Source organism: Haliotis rufescens, unplaced genomic scaffold (genome assembly GCF_023055435.1).
Source record: "Haliotis rufescens isolate VD_foot unplaced genomic scaffold, xgHalRufe1.0.p SCAF_27, whole genome shotgun sequence".
Lineage (NCBI taxonomy): Eukaryota > Metazoa > Mollusca > Gastropoda > Lepetellida > Haliotidae > Haliotis > Haliotis rufescens.
The window spans coordinates 5182405-5200377 of NW_025963968.1; the positions used below are offsets into that span (position 1 = coordinate 5182405).

At 40.9% G+C, this 17973-nt stretch overlaps 1 protein-coding gene across 7 annotated transcripts in view; it reads right to left on the bottom strand.

The window, feature by feature from the left end:
- Window positions 1-17973, bottom strand: part of LOC124139362 (Kv channel-interacting protein 4-like) — a 500624-nt gene that overhangs the window by 213987 nt on the left and 268664 nt on the right. The window contains exon 1 of one of the 7 annotated variants that reach the window (XM_046506377.2): window positions 16348-16414. The exons of the other annotated variants lie outside the window; for them this stretch is intronic. The gene's annotated coding sequence lies outside the window, so the exon portion shown is untranslated. Of the gene's footprint in view, window positions 1-16347; window positions 16415-17973 lie in introns of those variants that run through there. 7 annotated transcript variants of the gene reach the window in all.

The following is a 17973-nucleotide window of genomic DNA, read 5'->3' on the forward strand; positions in this document are numbered from 1 at the left end:
TTGGCCAAGAAAGAATGGAAAAGTTAAAGGCAATGGGTACTTTTTTTTATAATAATGTCTGTAAATCGTATTCATAGTCCAGCATCAATGTGAAATAAGTGATTGTTTTTTTTATGTTTTTGCCATCGACAATACTGACAGTGACTATTCCACCCCACCCCTATATTCTGAGCACAGTAGTTCAGATTGCTGCAGGGGGCAGCCGGGTAGCCTAGTGGTTAAAGCCTTCGCTCGTCACGCCAAAGACCCGGGTTCGAATCCCGACAGGGTACAATGTGTGAAGCCCATTTCTGGTCTTGCCCCGCTGTGATATTGCTGGAATATTGCTAAAAGCGGCGTAAAACCATACTCACTCACTCAGATTGCTGCATGCAAGTGCTAATGACTGCAGATATGCACAGTCCTTTAAAAAGGCACCTTGGTGTGGGTGCTGGATCTCCACAGAACTACTGGAATTCAAATGAAAAATTGATGTTGAACATTCTTCACCTCAGAAAAACCCTCTCTTTAACAAAGTCCCATAATTCACTACTCAATATCCCGAGTTGTTTCTTGTTTCCACAAATGTAAAACCATCAGAGGGATTCAACAAGGGTCAATTTGGACTCATATATTTGCTGATTGGTCAGACAAACTATCTGTATATACTTAAGGGCTTCATTGTTGTGGACCAACTGTTGCTCCCAAAGGCTCTTGGTCAACTTCTGCCTACTCAGACATACAGGCTACAGAATGAACGAACTGTTTGTATTGATTTGCAGGGGTTTATTTCCAAGCGTACATTTGCAGTCTTTGTTTCACAAGTGCCACTTTCTGTAACTAACTCCAAATGAGACATTTATCAGATGCTTAATGCTTTTACAACTTTTTAACAGTTCTTGAACAGAATGAGAACACTTTTTATTCAATGTTAATTTCCTCTGTGAAAGGAGAAAACTGTTTTCACAAAAACAATTCTTTTTATGAAAGTGTTGTTGTAAGAATTCCGAACTCAACAGACTTACGATAGTGCAGGTCATCTACAAGATGAAAAAAAGGTCCATCCCTCTTCTTGATTAATCAATTCAGCTGAATCTAATATGATCAGAATCTGTTTGTGGGTATCTCCAATTCTCTCAGGTCTCAAGTGCAAGGTCTAAGGGGCCAGGAATTGCTGTGCACTGTTGTCTCCCTTGCAGCTACTAGGATCATCTTCCAATTTTAGGTGAGGTGCATTAAGGTTTAAAGACGCATTAAAGATTAATGCACTATTGCAATGTGTGCATTGCGCTGCATTGCATTGCGTTGTGGTGCAGTGTGTGTGTATGCATTTGCACAAACTAATGCCAGTTTTTAGTGATAGCTCAATGAGGTACCATGAAGCAGTTTAACCACCCCTTGACTTCTCCCTTTAATGAAGAGCTACAGGCAGGGCAACAACAAGTACCCTCTTTTAACATCTTTTGGTAGGACAAGTGAAAATCCAATGATGGCAGTCCCTATTGACCAGAAGCATTTGAGCAAACAGCCTTGTTTTATCCCCTTAATGCTGAGCACCATCAAGTACCATCTTTCAAGGTATTTTGGTATGACACTGCCGGGGATCAAACCAACGACCTTCCACCCTCCAGGCAGATGATCTATCTACAAGACTACAAAGGTAGGTGACAATTAAACCGTTATATATTATTAACATCAGTGGAACATTATGTTTGTTTTTTGTACAATATAGCACTCAGCAATATTTCAGCCATGGCGGTCTGTACATAATCAAGTCTGGACAAGATAATCCCGTGACTGGCATCATGAGCATCGATCTACGCAATTGGGATGCGATGATATGCATCAACCAAGTCAGTGAGTCTGACCGCCCGATCCTGTAAGTCACATTTCAAGGCAAGCATGGGTTGCTGCATCTGAAGACCTATTCTACCCTGAATCTTCACAGGACCATCAGTGGATAGACTATTTTCACTGTAAGGATTCTCCTATAAGTTTTCTTGACTTGATCACATGTAACCATTATTGGTTATAGCAAAATAGATTTTATTGGATTCATTTAAAACAATTGCGGTCAGTGAGCAAAGAAAAGAATAAACTCATTGATAACATATTTTATAATGTTATGAACATATATCCATACAAAGACGTATTTGGCAAACATTAATAATAATTATCATAATGTGCTGACGAGAAGAGTTGCTTATCAGTACTTTCTTAAATTCATCCATTGAAACTATCGATAATCTAGATATCACAGCACCAGTGTAAGCTAATAATATCCTAACCTGGTCACATGGGAATAGTCATCTACCAATGAAATTGCACTACATCACTACATTGACAATTGTTTCAATTTGTTCTCAAAACCTTCCGATACGTTAAATTTTAACTCACTCACTCTGAAAACTGGCACAATGAGTGCTTTTCTACGTAATGACCTTACCAACTTCAAGGAGTTTGTGGGTATCATAACATATGTATATTTCAACCAATCTGAACCACATTAAATCAGCATATCCCTGACAAGCTGTAATGCCATGCGAGAAGGGTCATCTATTCCCGTGCAGATCCTGTAATTGAGTGACAATGAACAAATATAATGAACTACTGGATGTAAACCAGACAGTCTAAATATTGCCACAGGTACCGAGCTTCCTTGTTTGTGTCCATCACGGCACATGCTGAACAATATCAGCCAGTCAAACTAGGAATATAAGCTGATATTTTACATGGGCAAACTTAAAGTTGACAGATTTGCCTTGCAACTTTATTTACCGAGAAATCAGGAAGTCTGTGAAAGTGTTTCATTAGCACTGTTGGTTGGCTGTCAGAAGGTGACTTGTTTTGAGCTTGTCGGTCTAGACATGTAAACTCAGTTAGCTGATTGCACTAACTCTTGCAATTAGTTTAAACACGTCAAAATAGGTTACACAAAGACATAAATGTACCACCAATTAAGAGGCATCTGTTTCAAAGGAACATTTACAGCGTTTGGGATGAGTTCTGAAGGGCTTCAACCTTTGAGTGTTCAACACCAGTGCAGCAACATAGCGCTCACTGTGGATGCCAGAAGTCCATGGGCAGATCATCCGCACTGAGACTTCCAGTCAGAAGGCACCAGACTGCCACAGTCGGATGGCATCAGACTGCTGCAGTGAGAAGGCACCAGACTGCCACAGTCGGATGGCATCAGACTGCTGCAGTGAGAAGGCACCAGACTGCCGCAGTCGGATGGCATCAGACTGCCGCAGTCGGAAGGCACCAGACTGCAACAGTCGGAAGGCACCAGACTGCAACAGTCGGATGGCATCAGACTGCCGCAGTCGGAAGGCACCAGACTGCAACAGTCGGAAGGCACCAGACTGCCGCAGTCGGAAGGCACCAGTCTGCCACAGTCAGTAGGCATCAGACTGCCACAGTCAGAAGGCACCAGACTGCCGCAGTCGGATGGCACCAGACTGCCGCAGTCGGAAGGCACCAGACTGCCACAGTCGGAAGGCACCAGACTGCCGCAGTCGGAAGGCATCAGACTGCCACAGTCAGAAGGCACCAGTCTCCCACAGTCAGAAGGCATCAGTCTGCCACAGTCAGAAGGCACCAGTCTGCCGCAGTCAGAAGGCACCAGTCTGCCACAGTCAGAAGGCACCAGACTGCCACAGTCAGAAGGCATCAGTCTGCCACAGTCAGAAGGCACCAGACTGCCACAGTCAGAAGGCACCAGACTGCCACAGTCGGAAGTCCAAAGTCCAAATATGCAGATCTCCGGTTTTGAGTCATAAGCAGTTTGAAGGTATTAACTGCATAGGAAGTCCAACTGTGGACACCTAGATCTGTAACAGTCGCAAGCAAGAAGGCTTTCCCTGCATAGGAAGCCTGCATTATATGCATGATCCAATATAGAATAACAAGAGAACATCCACTCATCTGCAAACATACATCTGAGTGTCCACACTTGCCTCCAAATAAAGAAGGCAGATGCATATATGGGTTCAGTTGCCGCTGAGATCGAACTGTTTCATCCAATTGTAATCATCTAATTGGCCATGCAATGATGAACGTCTTGGACAAAAGACAAACAAAAATAAATGAGACAGATGCAGGCAAACACTGACCAATAATGTCCCAGATTTCAGTTGTCATGTGCAACACAAGGCATTGACACATTGTTTTTGCCTTTTTAACAGTAGCCAATAACAATGAGTTGATGTCCGAGTATTGACAATCATGCCAGATATATTGAGATGTTCCCTATGGGCGATAGTCATCATTAGGTTGCAGTTACTCAGAGTTGTATTGGGAGACTGTGGCAGCTGTACTGTAGCAGCCATAAAATGGGATTCGATGGGATTCGAACCACGGACCTTCTCATCAGCGGTCGGAAGCCTTGTCCACATGACAAAAGAGGTTAACCCCTTCAGCAAGCTGACAAGGTAAGGATGTCATCTGTAGGATGAATCCATGCCCTGCTACATACTCCCCCATCAACAGAAGGCAAGTCCCGGGCCGCATAGTAGGGTACTGAGGCTTATTTTGCTTAAATTTAATATGAACGTGCACAGCCAAACGTTGGGCGCCAACATAGCAGTCATAAAATTTCGGACTCCCCTGATGGGATTTGAACCACAGACCTTCTGATCAGAAGTCAGACACCTTGTCCACATGACCAAAGAGGTTAACCACTTCATCAAGCTGACAAGGTAAGGATGTCGTCAGTGGGATGAATCCACGCCGTGTTACAGTACCAAGCCATTGGAACTGTTGCACATTATCAAAGACTACCACAAAGGGTAAAAGATGAGAGATTGGTATCTTTTTACCCTCGCATTGGTTTCTGATATCACATCATTTAAGGGATGACACAAGTGTTCACATTAATATGACTACAATAAAGAATCTGGTTGTGTCCTACTGGTCTCCATTCTTGACACCAACCAATACATCCACTACTGACCTATGTCATGGGCAAGAATGTTGGCTATGGTGTTCAGGACATCAACATTGGAATCAACATCAGTGGTCATCATTTCTGTTCTCTGATGAGAGCCTATTCACTTCGTTTACCATGATGGCTGTAGGCAACTTTGCAGATGACATCATGAACACTTTGGGAATGCTGCTGTAGTGTGGTTGTTGGAAATCTCACTGCAGAACACTACAGCGATAAGACATGGATGGGTTGGCCTGCTTGCTCTCCATACTTGAGACTCATTGAACATCTCCTGTAAGAGCTGGGATGATGTGCTCTTAAATGCCCCCTGTACCACCTGATGCTGGGATTCTGCAAAGAACACTCATCCAGGATGGAGACCTCAGGCTGTCATTTATGATGACCCTTGCGAAGAACCTGAGGTCAGATACACTGAAGGAAACAGGAATGGGTGGCTACACAAGACACTGACTCTCTACAACAGACAGTGTGGGGTCAGGTGAAACATGGTTTAATGCCGCATTCAAGTATATTGCACTTATATAGTATCCGTCTGTCTGTCCGTCTGGGCAAGTGTGAGTGTGTGTGGCTGCATATACTTGTCAGGACTAATGCCGATTTTATAGTGCTAGCCCACTGAGATACTATGCCGCAGTTTTACATGAATACCCCACTCAGACACAGTATACTGACTCCGAGCCGACGAGTCCTTGTTTTAGCCCCTTAATGCCAAGCACCAGGCAGGGTAACAACAAGTACCTACCATCTTATAATGTCTTTTGGTATGACGTGGCCGGGGAAGATGCTCTATCCAAGTGTGACAGCAGTTTGTGTAAACATGACGATACAGGACACACTTTTGGACTGTATAGTTTTTCCTTTGTAATGAAGTCATAATGAAATATAAAATGTCAACACAAGAGAATAACCAGTCCTGATTATCTGCCAAAACAGTTTCCATCAGGCGCATAAAGGCAAAATAGAGTGGAAAATTGTATTGAAGGATCACTGAAAATCAGTGATAACACCAGGTCTTAATTATTTTTGGAAATTGTTTTTCAGGCTCATTACACAGGTGACCTTTCAACAGTACATGGAGTACATAACAAATCTGGTGATGACTGCAAACTGGGGACCTGGAAAGTGCTGGCCCTTTGTATTGCTGTCAAGGACCCGTGAAGCTCCGGGGTAGAAAGGTCTTCAGCAACCTATGCTTGCCGTGAAGCTCCGGGGTAGAATAGGTCTTCAGCAACTCATGCTTGCCGTGAAGCTCCGGGGTAGAATAGGTCTTCAGCAACCCATGCTTGCTGTGAAGCTCCGGGGTAGAATAGGTCTTCAGCAACCCATGCTTGCCGTGAAGCTCCGGGGTAGAATAGGTCTTCAGCAACCCATGCTTGCCATAAAAGACTACAATACTTGTCATAAGGGGCGAATAACGGGCTCGGGTGGTCAGGCTTGCTGACTTGGTTGATGCATGTCATTGATCCCAATTGCGTGGATTGATGCTCATGATGTCAATCTCTTGATTGTCTGGTCCAGACTTAATCATATACAGGCCGCCGTCATACAGCTGGAATATTGCTGAGTGCAGCGTTAAGCAACAAACAAACATTGCTATTAAGTATTGGGGTATTATTTCCAAAGCATTTGCTTCTAAGGTTTTCACAGTGTACTCTGGCAATAGGTGATTGTGCAAGTCACTTCTTCAGACAGTCAGGCATTAGTATTCCACAGGCCTGTAGCCACCTGAACCAAGACTATAGCTTCAGTGACACCTCGACCCACATTGGAGAAGGTATGCATGCATAATGGCAGCCAGGCTTCTGTTCTGTCTGTGTACATGCACTGTTACATGGAGCAGCCACACTGCTGATATAACGTACACTGAGTGAGTGAGTGAGTGAGTGAGTGGGTGGGTGGGTGAGTGAGTGAGTGAGTGAGTGAGTGAGTGAGTGAGTGAGTGAGTGAGTGAGTGAGTGAGTGAGTGAGTGAGTGAGTGAGTGAGTGAGTGAGTGAGTGAGTGAGTGAGTGAGGTTTTCAATGCTAGATTACAGCTGGTATAACAATGATATCAGGTTTACTGAAAATCACCCATTCTTTAAGATTTAATCTTTTTAGCCATATCATAATTTGGAAGTTGAACTGTCCAGACATGAAAACATATATTATGTCACATAAGTGTCAAAAAGTATCTTTTACATGCTACAAAATACTACTAAAGTATAATGTCAACATTTTGTTTATAATTTGTTTATTTTGCCATTGCACACAGTGTTGCATAACAATATATTCAAATAAGTAAAATATGACGGTTTGACCAAAGCTTATTGAAATAATCTCTATTCCAAATAATGATGAAAGCATATTTTAATAACTTTAATGTCAATATAACTCTCACTATAGCACATACATGTCTTCAACATATTCCAAAAAACCATACGACAGATGTATCACATAGTGACAAAATCATTATATGGAATAACATCAATATCACCCAGATGACCTATATGTCATGATAGATAAATACCGGTAATATTCTCATGGTAAATAACAACTGAAGATAAACAGCATGCTATCCCATTAATTCTGTTTCTTGGACTATTGATCCCAAAGGCGAGAACTAACCACATGAACCTCTGTTAAGTAAACGACAGGAAGTCACATGAAACAACACAATTATGTGTCTCCATTGTTGCTGTTGTCCTTGATTCGACCTCTTAAACCAACTTCCATGCAGTAATTGCATGGTTAATAAGCAATAAATGTTTTCCTCCACTGAAACTTTATCACACATGTAGTTAAAGTCATTCCATCCTCTTTGATCTCATTGGGTTTTTCCAACTCTCTGTAACAATGATACTTTAACATTGGATTTATTAAGTTTTCCTGTCAGTTATTTAGTGGATCCTTTTCAGATCAGTTGTGTAAACATTGAAAGATTTATTGATTTGATGGTCCCCCAGTTTTTTCCGCTGTGTCACACGTGTGTAATTCAGGTGTGTTTCACAGGTTTCCTCGTCACTTCAACAGGAATGCTGCACACCTGGATTCTATGTGTATGGACAATCAATGACCTATCAACAGCTCTCAGTGGCTGGTGTTTGCTGAACATCTTCAAGTTACATAACAGTATCATACAGTCACAATGTCAAAGCTGAAAGGAAAATCTGTTACACACAAACTATCCCATTTCTTTGTGTACATCACACTTACACAACCCTGAAAACAAACCTCAAACAATACATCAAGTTGGACACAAAAAAGTAACAAAAAAGCTGAAATAAAAGATGATAACATCACACCACAGTTCAACAAGAAGAGTCACAGTCAATAAGTACAATGTGTCTATGAGGCTGTATCAATACCAAACAAAAATAAGTTGGGATTGTGAATATTTTTTTTGAGCTCATTTTTTGGTAGTGAAGACTGAGCACACAATTTCATAAAAGTATCTCCCAAAATATTCCTGATCCCTAACTTTGTTTGTTCAGCATATGTCCCAGGACCACTTGATATAATACAGCATCATACATTCATGAACTGTGAAGACATGAAGATTTATGGATAACAACTTCTTTATCGTTTGTAAAAACATTTCAGGGCTGCTTCTTGCCACTTCATCAGGAGAATACTGAGTGATATGTCTCCACAAGGTATGATATGTGATATATGTCTCCACAAGGTATGATATGTGATATATGTCTCCACAAGGTATGATATACGTACAATCATAACACTACAACAAGCAAAGCCTATTGGCTCATCACTATGCTGTTACTATATTAAATCAGCTTCTCTAACGTTAATCCCAAGATAATGTTAATGACGCACTGTTATCCATAAAAGATCCTTAAATGTTCTTCCATGACTTCAAAGACTTGATTCAAGTACTACGACAGTAAACTACTTTTATAAAAAAAACTCAAAGGGACCAGAAATTTTAGTTCCTTATAACTGAAGTTCCTTATAAGCATGTATACAGCACATATCTACACAAATGGATGGGACCAACAAGGCAAGTTCATTATATCTGTTAGTTCGTAATAGTGAGTGAGTGAGTGAGTTGGGTTTAACCCCCTGGATGCCACAGGGACATATATGTCCCTCCTCTACAACCCTCACTTTGAAGTCGAATAAAATTCAAAATACATCCCCCACACAACTACACTTCACAGTTTTGAATAAGGTGGGAAATTCCCTGATCTGTGATATCATCCACTGGCATTTTAGGCCAATCAAAAGTACTGAAAATGACCTCTGAAAATTAGGTACATCGTAAATGTCGCCGTTTTTTACACATTACTAAATCACCACTCACTGCGTTATTTACAGCATGTCTTGAAATCAAAATTTCAGATATTTGCTCGGAGAAATGAATTTCAAAAATAGCATATTAGTGATCACGGATATCTGTCTTTTATGAAAGCACCAATGATCATTCCAAAACGTCTCCGATAACCCTAAAATCATTTAGAATGTTTTGGAAAATCCGCAAACACGAACGCCAAAGTGAACTTTCCGCCATATTGGCTTAGAAGTGTCTTTTTTAAAAACCGGTTTAATATTTGCAGTTAAATTTACACCATCAAATAGGAAATTTACTATTCTCCACCTCTGGTAATGTTACAGCCAGAGGTACATCCAGTGCTGTGATAGCGCAATTCTAGTGCAATTCTCGCACAACCTTCACTTTTCCGATCTTAGGAAAATGTGCATCAGAAAAAAAACTCGGCATCCAGAGGGTTAACGCCACTTTTAACATTATTCCAGTTGTATCACGGCGTGTCAGCTTAATGTGGGAGGAAAGCCCAAAGTGATGCAGGTCTCAGACGTTTACCACTTCGGTGAAACCCACGAGCACGGGTATGGTGCTGACAAACCTAGAAACATAATCAGGATAAACCAGGACTCAAACCCACAATCGTAGATTTCTGGCGTGCCCAAGGGATGCAACTCTGCACAGCAAATCGGTTAGTTCATTAAAAGAGTGTACGTTACAAACATATTACTGTATATGCTTTTGTAACATTCACTGCCTATGACTGTTGTTCATCTCAAACACTATTCATTAAATACCTAGTCTGGAGTTTACAGTTTCAGATAAATATTCAACTGAAGCCTATTATTCCATTCATAGATAGATAATCCATGGAGCATATGAATTTCAGATCAATAATGCAATGTGTCATTCATTTGAATTTAATACAGATCTGTTTATTGGAGCTTGTGTGAAGATAAACACTGTCTGCACCAACTCCAATAAAACTCTTATCGACACTTGTACAATGGATAATTTTAAAGATGCATGCTGACTAGTTCATTGAATAGTCACGTTAATAAAGTATAGTTTCCTCAGAGTAAAAGCCATCTTTAATTTAGTGCTAGCACACTAAATCAAGTGAATGTCCCACATTATGATTAGTAGAGTTGAAACCACAAAAAAGTGAATAATGCATTTATAATCATTCAGCAACACACATCATATCATGTTCATCTATCAACGAATAATCTGTCCTTCTTAAATTATTCAGGGATGTTTCTAGACCTGCTCAGAGCCCGAAATTCGGCCTCAAGTCTGCAGCGAATGACAGTAAAAATTCCCAATTTGAATTAAAAATTTCCTAATTCTTCAGAATTTACAAAAATAAGAACATTAAGATAATCAAATTTGTGAGCAATATCACGATTTTGTCCCAATTTGCATTCCAAGGGGACATAGTTAGGAACCCTAGATAAATCCCTGTTGTTTTGAAACTGGATAAACGCAAATATTTATCAGGAACAGGTTTGTGTTATTGCATAAACTTTCAAGTCTTCAAACACAGGTGCTGGATTTCAATTCATTGCTGTCAATATGTAATATAACATGCTGGTGTAATGTGGCAAAAGTAGTTGTAGCATGTGCTACAATGTTGTTGAAGTAGTTGTAGTACATGCTACAATGTTGTTGAAGTAGTTGTAGCATGTGCTACAGTGTTGTTGAAGTAGTTGTAGTACATGCTACAATGTTGCAGATGTAGTAACACTGCAATTGTGGCTCTGACTGGTCCTTCAACACCATGGTATAACTATTATGTTTTTGGTCTTCGGGATTTGGCCTCACATGGTTCAACAACATAGGTTTTTTTGGTTTTTTCAGTGATAAATATTCAGTAGAGTGATGTGTAAACTGAACTTGACAAGCCCAAAAGGCCTTATTATCTCCCCACACACAGATAGGAGAGGCATCATGTGTCGTGCGTCATGCAGTTTGTTAATTCATTTTTGAGAAAGCAGGCTGAGTTACTCGTCCAGAAGATAAACTGCCTGACACACGGGGTTGAAAATAACATGGGCTAGGACCAGAAACATAACAGCTTTATTGCGGCCTATGAGGTAGCAGAGGCACATTCATCTCACCAACACGTGGCCCGTCCAATTCACAAGAAGCATCAACAGGTACTTACCTGAAAAAAAAGAAACACAGAGTAAATACAGGTATGAACTCAACAACATGACAGCATCAGTAACAAACAGAGTGAGTGAGTAAGGTTTTATACCGCTTTTAGCAATATTCCAGCAATATCACGGCGGGAGACACCAGAAAGTAACAAACAGAACTGCCTTGCGGTGTCCTCAGATAAACATTGCTTCCTTTATGTATTTTTGACTGTTTAAGACCACTCAACAGACCAATACTCTTACCCAGAATTCCCTTGAGGTGCAAGTAAACTATATAGCAAGTTGTGTTGAAATGACACTCTGTTGGTTGGTTGGTTGGTTGGTTGGTTTGTTTTTTGTATATAACGCCACACTCAGCAATATTCCAGCTATATGACGGCGGTCTGTAAATAATCGAGTCTGGACCAGACAATCCAGTGATTGATATCATGCGCATCGATCCACGCAATTGGGATACGATGACATGCATCAACCAAGTCAGCGAGCCTGACCACCCGATCCCGTTAGTCGCCTTTTACGACAAGCATAGTCACCTTTTACGGCAAGCATGGGTTGCTGAAGACCTATTCTACCCCGGATCTTCACGGCTCGACACTGTAGTACACATGTACATATACATGACCTGTATACACCATTTCCTGAAGTATTCCATGGCCTATCATTGCATACGATGCCCTGTAGTACAACTCTTCAGTGAATCATTACAATTATTTTCAACTTTTCCCCACATCAGCATTTTTACATGTTGTCTCTAAACATATAATATGACTGCATCAATTATTCTAAAATCGAAACGGTTTCTGTTTGGCGCAAACATCTTGTGCTCCTGTTATGGTTGGTCCTAGCCGAGGTCAGCAAGCTGCATCCCTCAGCTGACATTAGGGGCAAAACAGATTGCATGTCTCCTATGATGGTCGGTCCCCAGAGCGGACTGCACTGGGTTGTAACGCTGTGTTCCCTGGACCCTGACAGACAGTTTGATATATGTGCCCCCATGATTGAGATGGAATATCAGCATCATCAACACACACACACACACACACACACACACACACACACACACACACACACACACACACACACACACACACACACACACACACACACACACACACACACACACACACACACACACACACTCGGTGATAAGGTCCACTAGTCTTGGGTTTGAGGGGCGGTCGGGTAGCCTAGTGGTTAAAGCGTTCGCTCTTCACGTCGAAGACCCGGGTTCGAATCCCGACATGGGTACAATGTGTGAAGCCAATTTTCTGGTGTCCCCCGCCATGATATTGCTGGAATATTGCTAAAAGCGGCATAAAACAATACTCATTCACTCACTCACTTAGGTTTGAATTGGAAATAAGGATCTCTCTGTCAGTGCCATAACTCTGGATTGCATAAAAGTGATAAATTCTATCACCTGTGTTATTTTTGGCTTTCCTCCCACCATATAACTGGCATAACCTCACTAACTCACTTGATCACTCACTCACTCACTCGTACCGCTCGCTCCTTCACTCATTCAAACAGTTACAGTTTGCACAACCTGACGACCGTGCATTGTGAGCCTGCATCAATATACAGTCATTGCTAATGCTCATTTCAAGCATGCATAAAGTAGTTCACAACACCATAATATGTTGAACAAACATCAACAATACATCAAAATGCTGCTCAATACTGCCTACGACCTGTACAGCCATCTCCCATAGTCCTGGTTATCCAGGGCCAGCAATAGAATGAGCATAAAATGTGACGTCAATGAGAGACACCTCATTACCTCACCGGCCCATAGCCATGTTTATGTTGCCATACTTAATTCATGTGCAACAGTTGACTTGAATGGAAGTCTAAATGAAGTCAGCTTGCAGCTGTTCACAGACAAGATGGTGCTACACCACTTAGCCCTACAACCACACACAATGAGGTGTCATGGTCATCTAACATTAATACATCCTAACTGACACAGGGAAAACAGACAGCATGAATGAAGCATTGAGTACATTTGTGTCTATCTGTCTGTTTGTTTGTTGTTTTCACCATGCTCAGCAATATTCCAGCAATTAGATTCTGGGTACTGTTCCACAAAGTGATCTTAGCGCAAAGGCGGTTGTAACTTCCATACTTCAACATAGACTTGCGAAAGTCTTAGCGCTAAGGCAGTTGTAACTTCCATACTTCAACATAGACTTGCGAAAGTCTTAGCGCTAAGGCAGTTGTAACTTCCATACTTCAACATAGACTTGCGAAAGTCTCAGCGCTAAGGCGGTTGTAACTTCCATACTTCAACATAGACTTGCGAAAGTCTCAGCGCTAAGGCGGTTGTAAATTCCATACTTCAACATAGACTTGCGAAAGTCTTAGTGCTAAGGCAGTTGTAACTTCCATATTTCAACATAGACTTGCGAAAGTCTTAGCGCTAAGGCAGTTGTAACTTCCATACTTCAACATAGACTTGTGAAACGGGGCCCTTGTCTGCAAACAACTGAGCCAGGACCAGATATTATGAGCAAAAATCGATGTTGTCTTCATATGATGACATGCTATCACTGAGCCTCCTAAACCGATTCATGAATTCACCTCTTGCCAACTAGCATCGGTTACTCTCAGATGGCCAGTACTTGTGTTTGTTTGTTTGACTCCACACTCAGAAATATTCTGCTATGATGACTGCCTATAAATACGAGGGTGGACCAAACAATCCAGTGATTGTCATCTTGAGCATCCATTTCATAATCGAGTGACCACTTAATCCCTTTGGCTGCCTCTTCAGACAAGCATGAGCTGCTGCAGACCAATCCTAACCGGGTCTTCATTGGGCAGGCCTTGTTTTATCCCCGTAATGAATTCAGAGGTGGAAAAATAGTCTTTTAAGTACTCCATCCTGGGTAGGGATGTCTGTTTAGACCAGCAGGCTGATCAGAGTATGTCTTGAGTTTTTGATTGTGGATTCAATATGGTGTATTGGTATGATCATTGATAAATATTACCTTGTAGATATTCCAAGAGTGTGGGAATTAGTGAAATCATGTCTCTCCTGAAGAAGTTGGGAGGGAGGACACAAGAATGGACCCAGCAAGGATCCTTACTTGTGAACACTCTTCCACCTAGATGCCCTATAGCCTGATTGGTTTGAACTACTACTTACTCCTTACAGGGACTTGGTCAGAATCATGTCCAAAACAAGAAAATAGGACTGGAGCAATTTATGCATTTATATAATATTTTTTAAAAGTCAATGAAGGACACAATAACAACTATTACCATACTTCCATGTCAGAATGATGAGATCTGATTGGTTCACGTGATCTTTATAAAATACTATCCCACCTTGGAGGGAAATAAATCCCTTATACCCTGCCTAGAACAAGACAGGTTGCACGTGGATTTCTGAGAGAAGCACTTTGAAGCACAAACATGCATGCTTTTTCCAAGTCAATGAAAGTCATGTGACAAAGCACAAGTTAACCTCAGCTCAATCGAACAGCTGTTTCATTTCAATTTTGCATTTGTTTTAATACTTTTACAATGTCATATTAAAACATGTTGGTAAGACAAATTCATTGTTTTATGCATCCCTCGTTAGGTTTTATGCCATTCACCACCAGCATGTGGTATAAAATCTCACACAGAACATATAAAACGACATATACCCTGAGCAATACTGCTACAACATATAGTGAATCTGCTACAACATATAGTAAGACATCAATTTTTACTTTTAAAACAAGTTTTTGAACATAAAAAAATGAGACTATGACATACGACACAATACTGAATTGGTCTGTGGACTAGTCGGAAAACTACAGCCAAGCCACTCAAACGTGGAGTAGAGTGAGTGAGTGAGTATGGTTTTACGCCCCTTTTAGCAATATTCCAGCAATATCACAGCGGAAGACACCAGAAATGGGCTTCACAAATTGCACCCATGTGGAGAATCAAACCAGGTCTATTGCGTGACGAGCGAACACTTTAACCACTTGTCTACCCCACCTCCCCAACTTTGAGTAGAACGTAGTTGGGCTTGTTACATGTTTCACATGGTTTGCAAGGGAGCCACTGGGAACAGGCAATTAAAACATCATAAACATTAACAAGAGTTTGCCACTAACGTGGCTATATCCCCCGCCCCTGTTGCAGAATTTATGACATAATTAAATCTAAACAAACCCTAACCTTTTTTAACCGAGGTGGAACTTGTCATGGAAATTGTCATGGATATTTGGGACCTAAGTCCATCTGGCTGCCATGGAAACGTAAAAAAAATAAAAATTTCTAAAATTTCTAAATAGCAAAAGGCACCAGTTCAGCATGTACCTGACAAACCTGCAAAGTTTGATGAAAAAATATTGAACGGTTTATGAGTTATGCTCCGGAAACAAACCCTACCCTCGCAGAACCTAAGTCCATCTTGTTGCAATGGAAACGTAAAAAATAAAAATTTCTAAAATTTCTTAATAGCAAAAGGCACCAGTTCAGCATGTACCTGACAAACCTGCAAAGTTTGATGAGAAAAATATTGAACGGTTTATGAGTTATGCTCCGGAAACGTAATGTGACGGACGGACGGAGCCCGTTTCTATATCCCCCGCCAACTTTGTTGGGTGGGGGATAATTATAGAAAATAACTAAAGAGCATTTACATCCTATAAAAAATTGGAGTTCTGTGAACAAAACTGCAGATTTATACAGGACTGGATAACCTGGGTAATACAAGGTCAAACTGAACCAGTTGGTGTTTGATGAGGAGAGATAGTACATAGTCCAACACTCCTGTTGTAATTAACAAATCATATACAAAATTGCAGTCAAAGCTGTAATGCAATATATCATACAATAACTGAAAGTGGAACAGCCCCCCAGAACTTGCAGCAGTATCTCAAAAACTGATGTCCATTAAAAAATAAACATGTTTTAGTTAACAACAAACAGTGTTAAAGGACTCTAAAGTACAATGAAGAAAGGTGATTCCCAAATTTGAACAAGTTCACACCTACCTAGAACAATAAGAAGTGATGCCACATGGCTGTGACACGTTTGAGGCTGGGTCTGCCTATTCCTCTATATAGATAGGTCTATATCTCCCAAGCAGCTATGCAATATTTGGACATATCATGTATAAATGCCATTGACATGTCAGCAATGAGCTGTACAACATTGATGTGTCCTTACAACAGGTGACTCCTAGACTGGCTTAAGTCTCTCTGGAGGGAAACAATACAACTTGGGATGATTCTGGATTATCACAGGTCCCTACCAACTCATGGCTGTCATTGGAGGTGACAAAATTGAGTGGTCAAATTTGGTGCTTTGGTTCATAGCATGATATCGTACCCTGACCGTGTTTAACATTTCGCATCTTATCAATAGATAATGGGTCTGGTCCAGACTGGATTAGTTTCAGGCTGTCTTCATTATTGTCGACGGTAGTGAAAAACAGCAGAGAAACAAACAAAATATACCACTCAAAAAAAGTTAAAGAACACCAGATTTGGTCATATGAGTCATATGAACAAAAATTTGTATTCTTTAACTTCTTTTCAGGATAATTTGAAGATATCTTAATGCTGGTATGTGATGTGATGTGATCTGGCTCGATACACATAAGTGAGTGAGTGAGTGAGTTGGGTTTCACGCCGCTGTTAGCAATATTCCAGCAATGATCGTGGTGGGGAACACCAGAAATAGGCTTCACACATTGTACCCTTGGGGGGGGGGGGTCTTACCTGGGCCTTCAGCATGATGAACAACCCATTTAACCACTAGACTGCACCTCTGACCCCCCCCAGCCCCGACCCCGACCCCGACCCCATACACATGGAATTGTCCATTGTCTCCAATATCTCACATCATTTCCTGCGATCTTGATACATATTTTATTTAATAGTATTTTTTACCTTTCCTTGTCTCATATTAAGTTTACCTCCTTGAGTGACCAGACAAAATTAATACTGCATGAGTAGGCACAGTCATGAGTAGGCACAGTCATGAGTGAAATTGTCAACTTGTGAGATAAACATTTTCTTTTGAAAGAGAAGACATTTTCTTTTAATTACATATTTTCAAATTGATCTTCATGATCTCCCTCAGAAAACAATCATGTCATTCAAGCAGAATGCAAGTAGTTTCAGCATCAAGTATTATTTCACTCGATTGAGATATCAGAGTGAGATGCTTTCATTACTTCATGTTTAACATCCATCACATACAACCATATGTATGAGTCAGGCAGTGAGTGAGCCACAATCACACACATGACACTCAGGCAATTATGGCTGGGATACGAAATTTACTACCCGGGTATCCGATCCCCTATTACCCAACCCTACCTGTCTGCAAGTCTCAAGAGTAGAGAACAAAATGTCTGATTGCTAATTGTTTTACCACAGCCCTTGCCAAAACTATTTAGATACATGTATCAAACAATCAGATCATGCATTCACTGAAGTTGACTGAAGCTTTATCTTTACTCAAGTCAAAAGGAATGTGTTCATCGTCAGAAAGAAATGCGAACATTAGCAACTTGTAGTGTAAGCACTGACCTACAGGAAGTTTTTGTCATTAAACAATATATCACGTGACTAACCACGGGTCTGGGTAGTCCTGTGGGTACCCGGGTCCTA